General features: G+C 51.0%; 1 long non-coding RNA gene across 1 annotated transcript; it reads right to left on the bottom strand.

Annotated features, from left to right (window-relative positions):
- Positions 1 to 1,841: 1,841 nt before the first annotated feature.
- LOC122237180 lies at positions 1,842 to 4,023 on the bottom strand. Its single transcript, XR_006215413.1, has 2 exons — positions 3,759 to 4,023; positions 1,842 to 3,610 (listed from the first exon to the last, which is right to left on the bottom strand). It is a non-coding gene; the product is annotated as an uncharacterized LOC122237180 (long non-coding RNA).
- Between the last annotated feature and the right edge of the window lie 14,179 nt (positions 4,024 to 18,202).

The raw sequence follows: 18,202 nt of genomic DNA, 5'->3' as shown, positions 1-18,202 counted from the left end.
TGTCCCCTGTGTGCCCGAATCACACCATAACGGTGCGTGTGTGTCAGTGACCAGAGGACCAAATCCTAACCATGAGCTCCAGAGAATAAAGAGCAACTGTTCCTCACGGATCTACCACTTTGTTTCCCAAACTCACATCTCTCCTCTGATTGAAGCCCACTCCCAGGCTAACGTTATTTTGGGAAACCCTCCCCGACTTCCAGGGCTTGGCCCAGAGGCTGTGGGCCTGCTGCCATCGCCCGCCTGCCTCCTCTGGGCCTGCCCATCTCACCCAAGAGCGGGAACCAGGCCGCGCTGCCCTCTCCCCTGCGAGCTCCACCGAAGGGACCTGCCGGGTGGGCAGCACAGGTATGTAAACCCGCCTTACGCACAAGCAATGTCACAGAGCCCCAGGCCTCACCCGACTCGGGTCACTTACCCTTGCCCTGCCCCAACTCCTCCACCTGTCAGAGTGACAATGAGGACCCTCCACGGCTTCGCGCTGGCCTGAAATGACATCAGCAAAGCACCCGGGGCTCCTTGAGAGGAGAATGCTAAGTAACGATCATGCTCACCAACACGACCTGGCAAGTGGCCCTCCCGCCATTTCCTCATGTGTGATCACACTCATGTGCACACGTGTGCACATACACGTGCACACACGAATGTGCACCTAGTGTACGTATGCGTGTACGCAGCACACTGTGTGCACCAGTGTATAGGTGTGTGCACATGGGCACGGGCAGTACACACACACGCATTTATACACATGCACGTACACACACGTGCATTCCCCTCTCAACCACGTCTTCCCTCGTGAGCCATTACAAAAGCTTCACAGACAAATATGACTAATTTGTTTGGAACACTGAATACTTGCTCTCTGGATTCTGTCAGACTCTCCATTTCATCCTGTGCCTTTTTTAGAGGTAATGATGTTGGTGGCTTTAAAGGCACTTAGCCGACGGAGCCCTGGGAAGAGAACCGACCCCTGCCAAGTGTCTTACCGTAGCACAGCCTGTGCTGACTGTGAAGTGTTTCAAATGCAAGAGGACCACGTGGTGTTGTACATTTGAATGTGTCCCGCCATTGCAAGGTCCCTACTCTCTACCAAGATAGGACACGGTGTGGGTCTGTGGCTGCCAGCAAGCAGGTTCCAGGGATCTTGCTTCTGTCCGTCTAGCTTTCTAAGTTCCCCCGGAGAGTCTAAAGTGCAGCCAAGAACCCCTTGCTAGAAAGCAGTGAGGTGTCAGGGCATTTGGCAAGAATCCAAAACCAATCCCCTCACCCGGCCTCCGTGGTGAGGGCTGTGGACCCGCAGTGTAGACATCCCCCATGGTTGGAAATGCAGGGTCCCGGGCCCATCCACACCCAGGGAATAGGACAGGCATGAAAGTTGGGGGCACAGTCACAGGGCTCTGGGGGCTCACTCGGCTCAGACCAGGATCTTGTAAGTCAAAGGTCATGGCCAGGGGAAGTAGTGCTTAGCCAGCGAGGGCAGCACTTGCCTCCAGAGGTACAAAGCAGTTGCTCAGGAGCCAGAAGTAAGCCTCCACTTTTGGCTCTTCCAACTCAGTTTCCACAAACTGGCCAAAGTCAGGGCCCCCGGCAGGCTGGTGAGGCTTCGGTGGTCAGCCTTCTCGGGATAGGACTTCCCGGGCACCAAGGACCAGGAGCACCCCAAATGTGTGCAGCAGCACCAAAAATGCCCCACCCGGTTCCACGTGCTGCTGGGGGATTCGAGTGGACCGAGGGCAGCAGGTGGAATAGGGACCCTGCCTCCTGCCTTCGAGGAGGCTCCAGATGGAAGCCACGATGTCCTGAGGTGACTCCAAGAAAGGCAACCATCAATGAAGCAGCCCTTGACCAAAAAGTACATTTAATCACAAGGCATTTAGGTATTTGAATCACTTTGATATGGTCTTTTAAGCTGGATGTCGCTTTGATTGTCATTAGAAATTAGAATCAGATGAATATGCCATTCTTTAGAAGTTACGTGTCTCAGGGAAAGAGAAATCAACAAGTAAGCTAAGACCTAAAGTCTTAGATGCCAAAGATGACTGATTTTTTTCTCAGTTACCCACATCTGAAAAAAAAGGCACTGAGCTGGAGGGGCCCAGTGGGCGCGTGTCTGTGCCCGCGTCTCCCACGTCCCAGAAACCCACAAGCTGGAACTAATCCTATCGGACGTTCACGTGCGTAAGTTTTAGCTAAACCACAGGGGCTTTGAAAAGCTTCTGGCCTGTGTCTATCTCCTCCAAATACTGTTCTCTTCCTTTCTGATTTACTCAACTCTTTCCTGCTTGTTTATTAAATAACTGTGGTTCCCATGCATTCCTTGGGTTTAATCATCTTTAAGTGAATTATTTTACCTCTCATCTGACTCTAAAAGATACACAGACTTGTTGCTACTTCTGCTGGCCACTTGATGCTTACTAAAAATGCAGGGAAACAATTCTATTTTAAGGAAGTGCCCTGAGACGCCCCATTCTCTTTAGGCTACTTTCATTCATTTTGGGCAAGGGAAGGAGTTAAGTTGTTCACACAATTAAGAAGCCGCTGGGCCATACTCCACATTCACGGGACGGCCGGCTGGTGAGTGAGGATGCTCTGAGGGTCTCAGGAGGACCCACATTTCCACACGAGCCCCCCATGGTCTCCTGACACCCCCATCCTGGGCCTCTGCAGGCCCCGAGCAGTCAAACTATTCCCTGGTCTCCAGAATGCTTGTCTGGCAGCATTTCTGTCCATTTTAATTGAATTAAATTAATGGTTGAGCTGAGGGCCGTCTTAGGCAGGCATCACTAGCCCTGTGTGTGAACAGGTCCCCGTCGTGGGCTCGACCTGTGCACCGTAGGGTGTCTAGCAGCACTACTGGCCTCCACCCACGAGAGACCAATAGGACCCTCCAAGCTGTGACAACCAAAACTGTCCCCAGACGCCACCAAGAGTTCCCTGGGGCCTGAAGCTGAGCACTGCAGGAAGGAGCACCCTCGTTTCAGGTACGTGAGCAGGGCAATGGGAACACTCCTACCTTCCCGGTGGGAAAGTGAAACGGCACACCACTGTGGGAAACCGGTAATCAAGTGCTTATCAAGTTGAACCCAGATTTGCCACATGACCAGCCATCCCACTCACAGAGAAATGAAAACACGTACATTCAAAAACCTGTACACGACAGTTCACGGGAGCTTCATCTGTGAACACCAAAGCTGGAAACGACCCAAATGTCCTTCCACAGGTAAACAGACAAGCAGATGCGATGCGTCCAAACCACAGAATGCCACCCAGCCATCAGCGGAGCCACCCGTGGATGAGCACGCGTGAACCCTCGAGGCGTCGTGTGGAGCAGGAGACATCGCCTCAGAGGCTCCTGGATGCTCCAATGAAATAAGGGAAGAGAGCCCCAGGGTTCCCAGGGGTAGGGTGGCCAAGCTGTCCCGGTGACTCTAGGACTTTCCCAGGTTCAGCACCAACAGTCCCGTGTCCTAGGACACCTCTCCCTCCATGGAAAACCAGGACGGTTAGCCACCCCTGGTGTGACTGTGCAGGGCCAGCATGAGGGGGTCTGCTGGTGGTGGAGCTGCTCTTTATCCTGACGAATCTATGCTTCTGTTACACTCGTAGAACCCTACACCAAAAAGGGAAAAAAAAACAAATTTTGTCATACAAGGTTTTTTAAATACACACACAGAATCTTTCTAAGGGCAGGGTGGGGTGCTGGCCCCAGATCTTTAAGGGAGAAGGAACAAAAAGCCCACTTTGTAAACGCCACCAACCTCTAAGTCCTGGCTGTCCTTCTCAGGAGTCACCCACACAGTTGGACCAGTGCCTGCTGTATCCGCACAGCCGGCGGGCACAGCCCAGAGCCCGACAGCATCCACCATCAGTGCCTGAATCCCTCCACAAACAGCACCCCTCTGGGCGTGGTAGGTTTTGGCCAGTCACAAAGATCTCGGACGCAGTGGGCATGAATCTTCACTGTGATTTCTTTAACTGGAGAACAGAACCAGCGAGAGGTTATGTGACTCCTTCAAGGTCACACAAACCCATGCTCAGTCCTTCCTCAGCACACTGTCACTGGAGCTGCACATACTTTTTTTTTTTTTTTACTGTTTATCTATTTATTTATTTATTTATTTATTTATTTATTTAGAGTGAGAATGAGAGGGGGAAGTGCAGAGAGAAGGAGAGAGAGAATCCCAAGCAGGCTCCCTGCTGTCAGCACAAAGCCTGACACAGGGCTCAAACCCATGAACTGTGAGATCATGACCTGAGCAGAAATCAAGAGTCAGATGCCTAACTGACTGAGCCCCCAGGTGCACCTAAAGTAAGCTCTGTGCCTGACATGGGGCTTGAACTCACAAACTGAGACATTACCACCTGAGCTGGAAACAGGAGTCCAATGCTCGGCCGACTGAACCACCCAGGTGCCCTGGCACATACTTTTTAAAATAATGTTTTTGGTGGCTGCAAAGGTCGCAGAGATCACCATGGGCTAGGGGACAACTGGGTCCAATGTCTTGGAACCGCAGTACCAGGCATCACATCTTCTTACCCGTCAGCTACTGACTTGGGGGTATGTCGGGGCTTTCTGACCCTTCGGACCGTGACCTCCCTGGCCTGGAGGGAGAACTCTGGTGGCACAGCAGTGCATCAGAGCCACTGTAGCAGAACGCCACAGTCAGCACGGGCAGGTGTGCCTGTGAGGTGGGCTCAGACGCATCTGAAAGAGCAGCTGTGTATACGCTGGGCAATAAGAAGTCCCCACGCGCTTCGGATTTGGGGCCTGGAAGCGCCAGGCAAGGACCGAGTGGCCTCAAGGACCGGCCGGAACACAGGGGATGCGGGGAGGGGGTGACGGATCCCGTAGCTGCCGGCTCCACTAGGCGTGAGCGGAACGCAGGTACGCAGGAAATGAGGTCAGCCCTGCATCACCCTCTGATGCCTACCTGTGCCCTCAGCCTACTAATGGGGAGCTTGTTTCCTCAGAGGGAAAGAACTGCTCAGAGCACCCACCCTGAGGTCGCAGGGCTCTCTGGCCCCAGGAACCCAGCTGTTGGCCCCCCAAGGAAATTGGAAAAGAGGATATGAGTCTCCAGGGAGGTCACGCGGCTCCTTGGATGTCTGGGCTCAAGCCCGCACGTGACAGGTATTCAAACCCTGCAGCTCCCTCACCACGCCTCCACCAAAAGCTGCTGGGAGCCATCCAGCTTCCACCTCCACAAAACAGTTTCTGTTTGCTGCCGCCTGCAAGCAGGAGGCCAAGGCTGCCAGGGATGCAGAGACGCTTGGAGCCAGAACTCCAGGAGTCAAGGCTGCTTCAGCCCTGACCTTGGGTAAGGCAGCCCTTCAGCCTCAGTGCAAAAGTGAGAGTGGGAACTCCTTCTGGTCCCCACGGAGTTGGAGCAGAGATCCAGTGAAAGGACGACTTTAGCAAGGTTCTCAGAAAGCACCATCCCAGTGGATGATGATGATGATGATGATGATGATGAAGAAGATGGGGGAGGAGCAGGAAGACGGAGGAGGGGGAAGGAGAGGAGGGAGGGGGGAAGGAGGGGCAGGAGGGGCAGGAAGAGGAAAGGAGGAGGGGGAGGGGGGAGGAGAAGGGGCAGGTGGGGCAGGAGGAGTGGCAGGTAGAGGGGGAGGAGGGGTGAGGAGGGGAGTGAGGAGAGAAGGGGAGAGGTGAGGGGGAGGAGGAATAAGGAGGAAAGGGAGGAAGGGTGAGGAGGTGGGGCAGGAGGGGCAGGAAGGGGGTCAGAAAGGTTGAGGAGGAATGAGAAAGAAGGTAAGGAGGGGAAGAGGGTGAGGAAGAGGAGAAAGAGGGACTAGAAAGATGAGGAGGAGGGGTGGGAGAAGGAGGGGAGGGGTGAGGAGAAGGGAGAGAAGGGAAGGAGGGGGAGGGGTGAGGAGGAAGGGGAGGAGGGAAGGAGAGGAGGGGTGAGGAGGAGGGGAAGGAGGGAAAGGAAGGTGGAGGAGAAGGGGCAGGAAGGGTGAAGAGGAGGAGTGGGGGAGGGGTGAGGAGGAGGGGGAAAAGGGGGAGGAATGGGGAGGAGAAGGGGCAGGAAGGGTGAGGAGGAGGAGGAGTGGGGGAGGGGTGAGGAGGAGGGAGAGGAGGGGAGGAGAGGAGGGGTGAGGAGGAGGGGAAGGAGGAAAGGAGGGGAAGGGTTGAGGAGGGGGAGAAGGAGGAAAGGAGGGGGAGGGGGAGGAGGAAGGGGAGGAAAGGAGGGGTGAGGAGGAGGGGAAGGAGGGGGAGGAAGGGGGAGGAGAAGGGGCAGGAAGGGGGAGGAGGAGGAGGGGTGGGGGGAGGGGGGAGGAGGAGGGGGAGGAGGGGCCTGGAGGATGGGGAGAGTCTGAAATGGAAATGCACTAGCAGGGGTGAGAGCAACGGGTGGAAGGCTCCCCCCCCCCCGCACTCCCTCCCCCATCTGTGAGCACGCCCACCTAGGTCAGCTCCAGGGCTGGTCTAGGGGTGATAGCGCAACCACGGGGCGTCCGGAACCTGTTTCCAACAATGCATTAGCCAGGCAGGTGCTCTAGGGACCAGGGTCAGGCCTGGGAACCAAGGGCACTGAGCACATTCTCCAGGGCGGCGGGGCTGCTCCTGTCCTCCCGTGTTCCTGTTCTGTCCAGAACCACCACCGGCATTTCTAACGAGATGTCTCTACCCTCAGTTTCAGTTTGGAAACACAGCCCGTGATTCAAGAAAAAGCGCATTTCACAATTTATTCACGGTCACCAGTTCTCCCTTCCTAGAGACTGTGGGGCTGAGCAAAGAGCCTGCGCTTGCCTCTCAAGGTAGAAGACCTCCCGGCATATATATAATGCCAAAGTATGCAAATGTGGCCCAGCTGTAATTGCTGCCAGAGCCGGAACACTGAATTTCATGACTTCTGTGCATGTGAATTTTCCACCGTAACGCTGCATTAACGAAGGGCGTCTCTTTCGCATTGAATTTATACCTAATGTGATTCCATTTTGTGTTCTTTACATATGCAGATGAGGTAGCTATAACGTTCCTGATGCAAAAACTGGTTTTGCTAAATCATATCAAAATGTTTCACGGATCACACCAAAAAGTGTTGATATATGGAAATTGCTCTTTTTCAAAAACTGTCCTTAAAATCCAAATGGTATGTTTTGAATTTCTTTTCTCTACATCACACCCTCCCCAGTATTTATGGAGAATTAGAGGAAATAAATAGTATACTAATGCCGTGTTGCCACGGCACAGGAGCAGGGCGACCAGGGTCACGCTCACTGTAACTAAAAGGGCTAGGGGGTTACACCCGGCAGGTGCGGCGACAAAAGTCAACACTGAGAAGGTCAGAAATGTGTCCTTACCTCAGTGCCTTACGGGGAAGGGAGTGGCTGACTGACAGCTCTCTCAATTAATTCTATGAGATTACTGTTTCTCATACACAAAAGGAGGTCTGCGTGGCTCGTTCTACGTTATGTCTATTTTTAAACAGGATCAAGGCAGCGCTGCCCACTGCAAAGTGCGGACCTGTGCAGTGCTGCCCAGGACACGCGCTGCGGGAAGGGCCACCCCAGGGCCGAGAGGAGCCTGGGAATAGTGTATCTTGCACATCACAGTTTCCAAAGTCCCCAGGCGGACTGAAAGCCGCCACAGAATCTGCTGTGTCGCGAGAATGCGCCGTTTTAGGTCTTATGCAAAGAGGAATTAAAGTGAACGTGAGCACAATTACGGAGATCAATGTAACGAGAAGGAGGTCCAATAGCAGCTATCAGAGCCGCACTCCTCCGACCAGCTCCGGAAAAGCAAGTTGCGGCCTGGAACAACACTCTGAAAGGGTGGCCTTCTCGGCAGTTAATTGAGTTGAGCTGGAGAGGGAGAGCTGGCGAGGTTGAGGGAGGGTGCATAACCCAACAGGGAGAATGTTCAGACACACACACACACACACACACACACACACACACAAACAGAGCGAGCGCTCACTCCACTTGACAACACTCTCTCAGTTCAGAGCACAGACCGGCCTGGGGTGAGGCCAGTGGCACAAACACAGCGGTCACTACTGTGATTGGTGGCCGCAGGGTGTTCACCTGCCTCAGGATGCAGGGTCTTCCTAAGGTGAATCTGTACTTCCGGCCCTGGAACATTCCCGGCGTCTGTGGCTGGGCACGTTGAGAAAAGTGCACACGTGAGGTGGACAGAAGGACATCTCAACATCCCTTGGGTGATTTGTCATTATTTGTTCGAAGTCGATCATATCAATCGGCCACTGACTTTCAGGCACATGAACAAATTCTAGCACGGTCTGGAACGAAGCATACTGTTTTGATACTGGGTGCGGGCTCGCCCTACACTAATGGCCACTGCAAGTAGCTGTTTGTGTCTCTGGCCTCATGGTGGGGCAGGAGGGGTCAGACTTGGAGGCTATTTAATAATGCTGCTTGAGAGTCCTGTTTCCTAGTTTCAGTTCCATCATCACGCCCCGACAGAGTAATACACCTTGATGGGTCATCCACGTTAAGTGTTTTTTTAATATATATAATGGCATTTGGATAGCATTTATCTAATAGATTCAAACCCTGCTCTGGGCATGTGCTATTGATTTTGTTCTCAGCATCACCAAACACGTTCTGGGTATGCTCTGGACCCCCTCCAGCTGGGACGTTCGCACAAAGCTTGCTCTCTGCATCTCCGCTTACGTCCCCGGACGGGAGGGAAACAAAACCTCGGCAACGCTGGACATTTGCTTCTCTCTGTAGTGTGGATCTGGCAGCCACGACCGTAACATTTACGATCGTCCCTTATTTATTGCTTTCACTCTTTCATTAATAATTTAATGTTCAGAAAAACACAAGCTCTTCAAAGAAGAAAAAAATCCATTCAAAGCTAAATACAGTGGTATTTTTTTTTGTCGGAGTTAAATGTCTTTGTATGTCGAAATGCCACTTCTGTCACGCAGGCCTGATTAAGACTGCTGGGCTAACAGGAGACGCGCTGTAGCCTCTCGGCGCTCTGTCCGTCCGAGCAGACTGCAAACCGCCTCCTAATGACTGAGAATGTGTGTACACAGTATCATATTTTGGACCTACTCGCGTCTTGCCCCCACACGGTAGGAGACGTGATGATTTATATGGACGTAATCAACGACAAGGGTCCCTCTCAGCACAGCTCAAATACGTGGACCACGAGCAAACTGTTACCGTGGCGTTTCTGAAGTTACAATGTGGAGCCCAGATCCTACCGGAGCCCTCGGCCTTCCGGGACTGCCGTTTTGGCTTAATGTTCAAACCTTGGCTTTCTGAATGGAATCATTCGGCATGTTACGATAGAACAGTACGAAACAATCTGTCCTCTGCCCACAGAACCAACGGTGACGCAGGTTCGAAAGCACCTTCATCACGGTTAGGACCCAAAAGCGAGTGCTGAGGTGCACAGGTGAGGTTCCCAGGTAAAAGCACACCCCCAACCAGTGGCTTCTGGACCTGGTGGAGAGCACAGTCACGCTGCCCTAGGACAGGGCCCCGAGGGGGGCTGGAGATTCTGAGCCTCCACACAGCTCAGCCTGCACAGGTTGTGGTTGACCCCCCCCCAGGGCCCCAACCTGTCCTGGCCCCCCTCTACCACGCTCACACCTGGGAAGGGGACCTCCACCCTTCTGACCTGCCGTCTGACCTTTGATCTTGGTGGCTCACTCAAAATTCAGTTCCCAGCGACGAGTGTGCGCTCAGGCAAAATCTACACAATCTGCTGTCAAAGATTGCCAGACAAATGCTCGACTTCACGCCCCATCTCAGGAGCAGGAGCAAAACTGCGGACGGGGAGGAAGCAGGGGGAAGGGATCCCGTCCAGGCTGCAGAGGCCTTGCCAAGATGAAGCAGGACGCAGAGAACCCTTCAGAAAAGGGAAAATCTCGGATCTTAGAGCATACAGATGCAAATGCTATGACCCCCAAGAAACGCAGGATGCGTTCCCCGCACACACATGCAGACCCCGGCTCTGTCTGCGGCCGCACCGCATGCAGAAGTTTGCCAAGTGTTCTGAGAAAGTGTGCAGGACTGAAGACCAAAGGAGGTGGGGCAGAGCCCGGAGGAAGGCACCCAGTGGCGGTAACAAATTCCCTTAAGATTATACTCTCTTGTCTATACTTTTTAAAACAATTTTGACTTTCACTCTTAGCAGCATTTATAACCCCCAAGATGAATATAAATACCACTATTTCTCTGCAAATACAGCCCGATTTTAAACCACTCCCATCCTTATAAACCTAATTGATGATGACAAAGCACAAAAGCATACACAACACATTTGCAATATGGTGACGTTCTACGGAATTCATTTCCTACCCTAACAAAAGTAGTTCAAAAAATGAGACAGCAAACGTATTTGCTTTGAACCCAAATTATTTTAAACAAGGTCTCATATTGTTTTTTCAAAGCTTATACAGGAAAAGTTTCTAACACATTTTCTTTTTACTTCTGACGACTTGATGTTTAAAAACTGGGTTATGCAGCTTGATTCAAAGATCACCTCTTCCCTTAAAGGTAACGTGCTATTTTGCCTCATTATAATAAACACCACTGTTTTTACCCCTGCAACAGTTCCCCGCTGCATTAGCATATTTTGGCTGAGGTATTGTTTTACTCTGACCTGTATAATAAGTGTCACATTAGCAAGACAACAAATCAAACGTTTGTTAATTTCCCTCGCTTTCCCACACAGCTGGCGGTGTTATCATGTCACCAGATTTTAATTAATATGATAAGTAACACTTGCAAGACAACAGCCGGATTTTTTTCCCCTCTGTGCGCGTGAGGGGCTATAAGCCTCCTCTGTGTGTGTGTGTGTGTGTCTGTGTGTGTGTGTGTGTGTGTGTGTGTGTGTGTGTGAGAGAGAGAGAGAGAGAGAGAGAGAGAGAGAGAGAGAGAGAAAGAGAGAGATAGAGAGAGAGAGCGCGCGCGCGCGTGCGTGCGCCTGCACACACGTGTGTGCGGATGGAAGAAAAGGGGAGGAAACCAAGATACTCACCAGGGCCTTTTGCAACAAATGAGTCACTAAAAACATTCACAGCCCCACACAATGCTATTTCAAATCAAACTTTCATTATACCCTTTTCTTTTGCTCTTCCGGATCAAAGACCGCCACGCACCAACGCATAATTAAAATCATAAAAACACAGAATGAAATGCGCCAATTTTCATACCTGGGGTAGTCGTGTTTAAGATTTTAGCATTTAAGAGAGATGCAATACTGCTGTCTTCCAAGAGGCTTAATTTTACAATCTCCAGCCTCCACGTGAATAGTAACAAATACATTTCTGACTTATACAGAGACCATTGTGAGTGTTTTCCATGTGCAGAGGTCTGATCGGCGCTGTTCTTGGGTAAGTCAAAAGTGCCATCTATTTGCAAAAGCCAGAAATGCAACCAAACTCAGACTGGAAAATCCTTCAGCCCATCCTAGGCTGCAGAGACTCTGGCATCGCTAATGACAGACCCAGAAACGCGGCTGGGGGCTGGCTCTCAGGGGAAGGAAAACAACAGTGCTAAGACACATTAAGTGAAAATGAGTTTCCGAAACATTCACACTGTAAAATATTTACTGACACTAGCGCCACAGCTGTATTTAAAACTGTTTCGGTACATTTTTTAAATAAAAACAAAGGCATTATCTAATTTCAAATAATCCAAATACTTAAAACGTTACCTGAGAATGAATGCGTTTTACCTTTAGGTTAAAAATAGATTCATTTAATAATTTTTAAGGACACGGTAGAAATTAAGTCTATAATGAAATACTAACAGGAGAAACTCTTAAACCATTTCTGGAGAGAAAATACCAATAAGAAAAGTGGTGTTCAAAATCAGGACTCTTAATGCTTAATGCTGATTTTGAATATTCTAAAGAGAAAGGAAACCTCTTTCTCTTGGGAATGGAAGACAGAAGGCCCTTTTAAAAAGCTGAAATTCTTCCAAATCTCCTTATTGTTATTTACCGTAGCATTTTTCCTTCTGTTGCAAAATATAACATGTCCCCCAACGGATACCAAACTCTAATATTCCACCCACATAAAATTAAGCCCCAAAAGTACGATGGCACCAAATTCCCTAAAAAACAGCTTTCTCTACACATAGGATTAAGCACAGTAGCAATTTCCACATGTGTAGGAGGTCTGTCGCCAGGCAAGGCCACCGAATCCAGTTACTAACTGTGCAAGGATTCGGCGCCCACCCTCTCCAGTAAAGCTGCCTAGCAAAGCCTTGGGGTGCAGACAGGTAGGTGTCTCTGCCTTCTGCCAGTCGTGCACGAGGAAGCTCAGGAGTCTGCATCAGCCGGTGGGTCCCTGGCGGGGGTTCTGAACGTGAATCTGCAAGGGTGGCAGTTCCTCAGATGCCCATCCTCCTGTCCAGGCACGTTGGAGCACTAGAGGGCATGCAGGAAAGCTCGCCAAAGGGCCCATTGGGCAGAAACCAACTCCAGAGTCACTCACCTGGGAACTTGGGACGCGAGACGAGGGCTCTGGGGGCCCCCGTGAGGCCCAAGGCAGGACATGCCACCACCCCTCCCTCCCACACACACTTAGGAATCCACCTTTGGTGGCACTGCCTTTCACAAAGGACGTCATGAGGTCCTTCTCTGGTGGGAGGAGGCAGGAGAGCCCAGAGCAGACCAACACCAACGGCCCCTTCGCATCCCAACGCCCACAGGCCAGGAAGGGGTCTCCAGAGGTCCCCTGGTCGCCCCTGACTCCACCAAGGGAGAGCCATCTAGGCTGCGGATCCGAAGCACAGGGGAAACACCAGAGAACTCCCTGTTTTCCCCGCCTCACCCCTACTGTCCTGCGGCCCAGGGGAGGAGGACAGGGCTCTTCTCTGTCTGTGCTTCCCACCCAGCTGAGGAAGGGGCTTCAGGACAGGATGGCAGAAGGAGGGGGTCCAGTGGTCAGGGCAGCGTTCACTCTGCCCCAAGAAAAACACCAGCCCAAGAGGACTCCTGAGCCATCCCCCAGAGAACTGGACCTCAGTTCCTTTTGTAAGGATGAGTCTGGTACCCAAGACGGTAAAGAAATTGTGTGGCCACAACCGTGACCGGGAGGGGCCTAGAAGACAGGACACCTGGCAAGACCCTCCCGGATGATCACTTAGCAGTGAGGATGCCCCGACTTCCCGAGAAGCGAGGAGCTTCAGTCAATTTCCAAAGAAAAACTCGGGAAAACCCATGTTTTCTCCTAACCAAACAAGGGCAGAAGAGGGCTATCACGTGCAGTCAGCTGAAGAAGAACCAAAATGCAGCTGACTTGGGCAAAGGGGAGCAAGCACACAGAAACATCTAGCCTGGTGGCAGCAGGGCCCAGGGCCTGGCAGAGGTGAGGCTTTAAACAGGAGAGGGAGGAGGAGGGGAGAAGGGGGAAGGGAGTGCAGAGGGAAGGAGAAGGAAGGAAAAGGAAGGAAGGAAGGAAGGAAGGAAGGAAGGAAGGAAGGAAGGAAGGAAGGAGGAAAGGAAGGAGAGACGGAAGGAAGGAAGGATAGAGGGAAGGAAGGATAGAGGGAAGGAAGGAAGGAAGGAAGGAAGGAAGGAAGGAAGGAAGGATAAAGGGAAAGAAGGAAAGAGGGAGGGAGGGAGGGAAGGAAGGAAGGCAGGAAAGAGGGAAGGAAGGAAAGAGGGAGGGAAGGAAGGAAGGATGGATGGATAGAGGGAAGGAAGGATAGAGGAAGGAAGGAAAGAAGGCTAGAGGGAAGGAAAGAAGGAAGGAAGGAAGGAAGGAAGGAAGGAAGGAAGGAAGGAAGGAAGGGGAGGAAAGAAGGGAGAAGGGAGGCATCTAATACATTAAAGCCAGAAACTGCTAGAATCTGCTCAAAGTATCAAAGTAAAAATAATAAGATAAACTTGTTTATCTTTTTAAAAAGGATTTGAAACCTATAAAGTAAATCACCCTACCACTCACCAACAACCCCAAAATCACACACACACACACACACACACACACACCCCAGTAGAGTAATACTGAATTCCAGAAAATCAGGACTGGTGATGTTTTAACTGTTCTCGATGTGATTATACATCTGGCTGCTCTGTGCTATTTATCTGTCCCTGTCCGGGGACGGTGGCACCAAAATCTCACAGCTGGCTCTCATGCTTCCCCAGGAGAGGAGCAGCAGGTACCAACCTTGTCTTAGGGACACAGGTCAGAACATCCATACTAATACTTGAATTTAAATGCCGGACCCCGCTGGTCATAAGACACACCATTATCTTGTGCACTACTAAGAGAAAAATGTGGCCACCTGTAACTGTGAGGTGCCGTGGAGGGAGATGCATCTGATTTTTAAATTCTTCAATGTAAAAAATATCTACCTTACAATAAATTCGGTATGATAGCAAATATTTAGAAATCTAATAGAAGACAGTATTGTACCAATATGATATGCTATTAAGATTGGAGAGAATTCGAAGAAAAATGTAAACGTGACATCCTACCAATTTGCTTTTCTACACATTTGGAAGGTAATTAAAATTTTAATTTTAAAAAATCTCCCACTCTAGGGGTGTCTGGGTGGCTCAGTCAGTTAAAGGTCCAACTTTGGCTCAGGTCATGATCTCATGGTTCATGGGATAGAGCCGTGCATCAGGCTCTGTGCTGACAGCTCAGATCCTGGAGCCTGCTTGGGATTCTCTCTCTCTCCCTGCCCCTCTCTCACTCTCTCTCTCTCTCAAAAAAAATTAAAAAATAAAAAAAAAATTTCAAAATCTCCCATTCTATAAAGTGAACCTCAAGGTTCATCCTAAGTTTTGCCCTCTGGAGATGCCGGGGTTGGGGGGAGGGAGGCAGCAGGCACCAATGGATCATGTCCTGTGGACACGGGGTCACCCCCCCTGCCCTACCTATGTGGCAGGGGGAGCTGGTAAGGGGTAAGGAAGGGCAGGTGAGAAGAAACACGGACAGTAGGAGGCTGCGCCACAGATTTGACTCCATTACAGTTTTTTTAGGGGCAAAGACAACAAGAAGGGAGTAGAGAAGGTGGAAGCCGCAACCCCTCCAGGCAAGGCAAATAAAGACGCCTTCCAGGGGCACCTGGGTGGCTCAGTTGGTTAAGCGTCTGACTTCAGCTCAGGTCATGATCTTGGCAGTTCATGGGTTCGAGCCCCGCAACTGGGTCTGTGCTAACAGTTCAGAGCCTGGAGCCTGCTTCCCATTCTGTCTGTCTGTCTGTCTCTCTCTCTCTCTCTCTCTCTCTCTCTGCCCCTCCTCTTCTTGTGCATGCATGCTATCTCTCTCTCAAAAATAAATAAACATTAAAAAAAATAAAAAAATACTCCTCCCAGTGGGCCCTGGGCCCATGCCACCCTGGGGCCCCGTCTGCGTGAGCGCCTCCTGAGGACTGTGCTGGGCAGCTCGCAGGAGGGCCGGTGAATCAGACAAGATAGTGAATGGTGCAGGAAAATTATGTGCTTGGTTAGGGGTTGCCTTTCTCTGTCTCTTTTTTTTTGGTTAAATTCCCGCAAAATTGTACGTGAAATGCAATAACCCCTTTGCTGTGAATAGGGCCCTTTGTCGTTTGTTAGCTGGCCCATTTGGCTGTTGCAAAAATCAAACAGGAATTGATTTTGAGGGTCTGACATGCAACTGAAGAGCACACAAGCTGCAGACAAACAAAACGCCAGGCCCAGGGCCCGCGTGCGCATCGATCCTGTACCTGGGTCAGGTGTCTGCAGCCCTAACGACAGGAGAGAGACAAAGCCTCCCTTCCCTCACACGCATGGCCTCTGGCACATGGGGTATTCTTCCAGGAGGCACCACTAGCCTTATTTTCTGTTGAGAGTTATGTTGGGTTTGTTTTTTTTAAGTCTCCCTGACCCCAAGCACTATTTATAAAATGCCCGGTGATGAAGCAGAGAGAGGGGAAGGAGGAGGAGAGAGGGAGAGGCAGAGAGCATTTCTTACATTTAACCCCAAACACCATTCACCCATAAGTAGTGGATAATAATCAGCAGAGAACCTTGCAGCCTCCCTATTTAAGCATTCTTGTTCTCATTAACAGGCCTAGCATTACTCATTACCCGACCATTCAGAGCAGCCCAGGAGCACCCGAGAAAAGGACGTTCGCCACTTGCATTATGCAACTTGCTTCTGCTAATTTTAGTGATTACCCGGGGACTGGACATATCATTAATCTCACTTCTTATGCCTAGTTTATTTCAAATAAATAGGAGGTGTATTATTATCCCAGGGCTCGGGAAACGCATGCCTTCCTTGGGCCGCACTGCCAGGACTGTCTCTGGGAGGAAGGTGACAGCCCGACCTCGAAGCCACAATCACATCGGCTCAAGGTGGTTTCTGTCTGTGCCCACCGCCAACACTGCGCACATACGCTGGCGGCTTAATTTGGCTCACGTCATCTGGGAGCTACATTTTCTGAAGACACTCTCATAAATTCCTGCTCACTTCTGGAAAAACGTCATGAAAGCATGCAGAAGTATGTAAGTGGGGGGCTGTGTAAAGATGGGTTCTCGAAATGGTTTGCAAAGTATAAATGGGTCACGAGAGACTCTGGAAACGCTCACTGTTCACTGTGAGACCACAGAGAAAACCGCAGCCAGGCACAGAGCTGCTCAGCACACACTAAATCCCCAGAGATGATTCCAGAACAGTGAGAGAGAGGCTGCCTTTCTATATCCATTCTCCCTGGATTTGCTGCAGAGAGGAAGCAGGGGGGACACATTCAAAGCGCACAAGACGCGGGGAGAACGTCGCAGGGGGACAGCAGGGCCCTCCAACAGGAACACAGAGGGATGCAGCTGCCTCATGACACTGCCCAGCCCACCCCGCGGCTGCTGCTTCAACCTCAGCACCTTCCGCGGTCAGGCACTGTGGCAGCATGGGTGGCTGCAGGTGTGAGAGGCATAGGCAGAATTCGCAATCCACCCTGGGTAAGTCATGCTCAGCCTCAGCGTCCTTATCTGTAAAATGGAGGGAGTACAAAAGGTATAGGCTTCTGGGAACTGTATTCGAGAGTTGGACAGAATCTTATTCAAGTCTCGAAGAAAGCCTATGAGAACCTGTTATGCTTGAACTGCACAGAAAAGAATGATAAGTTAGTGCTATCCCAAGAAACTATCCACAGAATACGATCTGTCATTTGTTTTCAATCATCCATCCACTCACTTTTCTACCCCCCACTCATCAATCCATCCATCCATCCACCCACCCCACCCACTCACCCTTCTGTCCACTCATTCATCCACCAGCCACTCACCTGCCCATCCACCCATCCATTTATCTACCCACCCACCCCTCCCCATCCAACCATTCACCCACCCACCCACCCACCCACTCACCTACCCACCCACTCATCCATCCATCCATCCACCCACCCACCCACCATCCACTCACCTACCCACCCACCCACCCATCCATCCATTATCCACCCATCCATCCATCCACCCACCCACCCACCATCCACTCACCTAGCCACTCACCCACTCATCCATCCATCCACCCACCCATCTTCCATCCATCCATCCATCAAAAATTTGCTGAGTAGCTCCCAAGTGCCATGCCTTGTACTTGATACCAGAGTATAACAGCAAGCAAAGTAGCCAGAGTCTTTGCCTTCGTGGAGTTTATCATCCAGTGGGATGTCCAGAAAATAACCAAATTCATATGACAAATGCAGAATTACAGTAGTGATGCTCATGCCTAAGGGAGGGAACCAGGCAAAGTGAAGTCACAAAGTGATGGCCTCATCAGGCCAGTCCAAGGAGTCTGAGGAGACTCTTCAGAGGCAGAGGCCAGGCTGAGATGGGATGGAAGGACAGGGTTCACTGGGAGGAGTGAAAGAGAGGCAGGGGGATTTGAGAAGTGGAGAACACATGTGTGTGGGCAGCCATATCATTTTCCTGTGGTCGCCATAACAAAGTATCACAAACTGGTGGCTTAGAAAACAGACATTCACCCTCTCACAGTTTTAGAGGCAATGTCTCAGATCAAGGTGTTGAAGGGTTGGCCCACTCTGGCGGCTCTTGGGAGGACCTTCCTGGCCTCTCTCCCAGCTTCTGGTGACCACTAGCAATCCTCAGCGTTCTTTGGCTTGGACCACTTGGCTGTGTCACTGCAATCTCTACCCGCATCGCCTTAAGGAGGTCTACCCGTGTATCTCCATGTCCGCATTTTTCTCTTCTTATGAGGACACCAGTCATTGTGTATGGGCCCACAACGCAGTATGACTCATTCTAACTCGATTAAATGCA

This window comes from Panthera tigris, chromosome A1, assembly GCF_018350195.1.
Source record: "Panthera tigris isolate Pti1 chromosome A1, P.tigris_Pti1_mat1.1, whole genome shotgun sequence".
Classification (NCBI taxonomy): Eukaryota; Metazoa; Chordata; class Mammalia; order Carnivora; family Felidae; genus Panthera; species Panthera tigris.
Note: the sequence above shows the minus strand (reverse complement) of the source record. Positions and strands in the feature narration are given on the sequence as shown.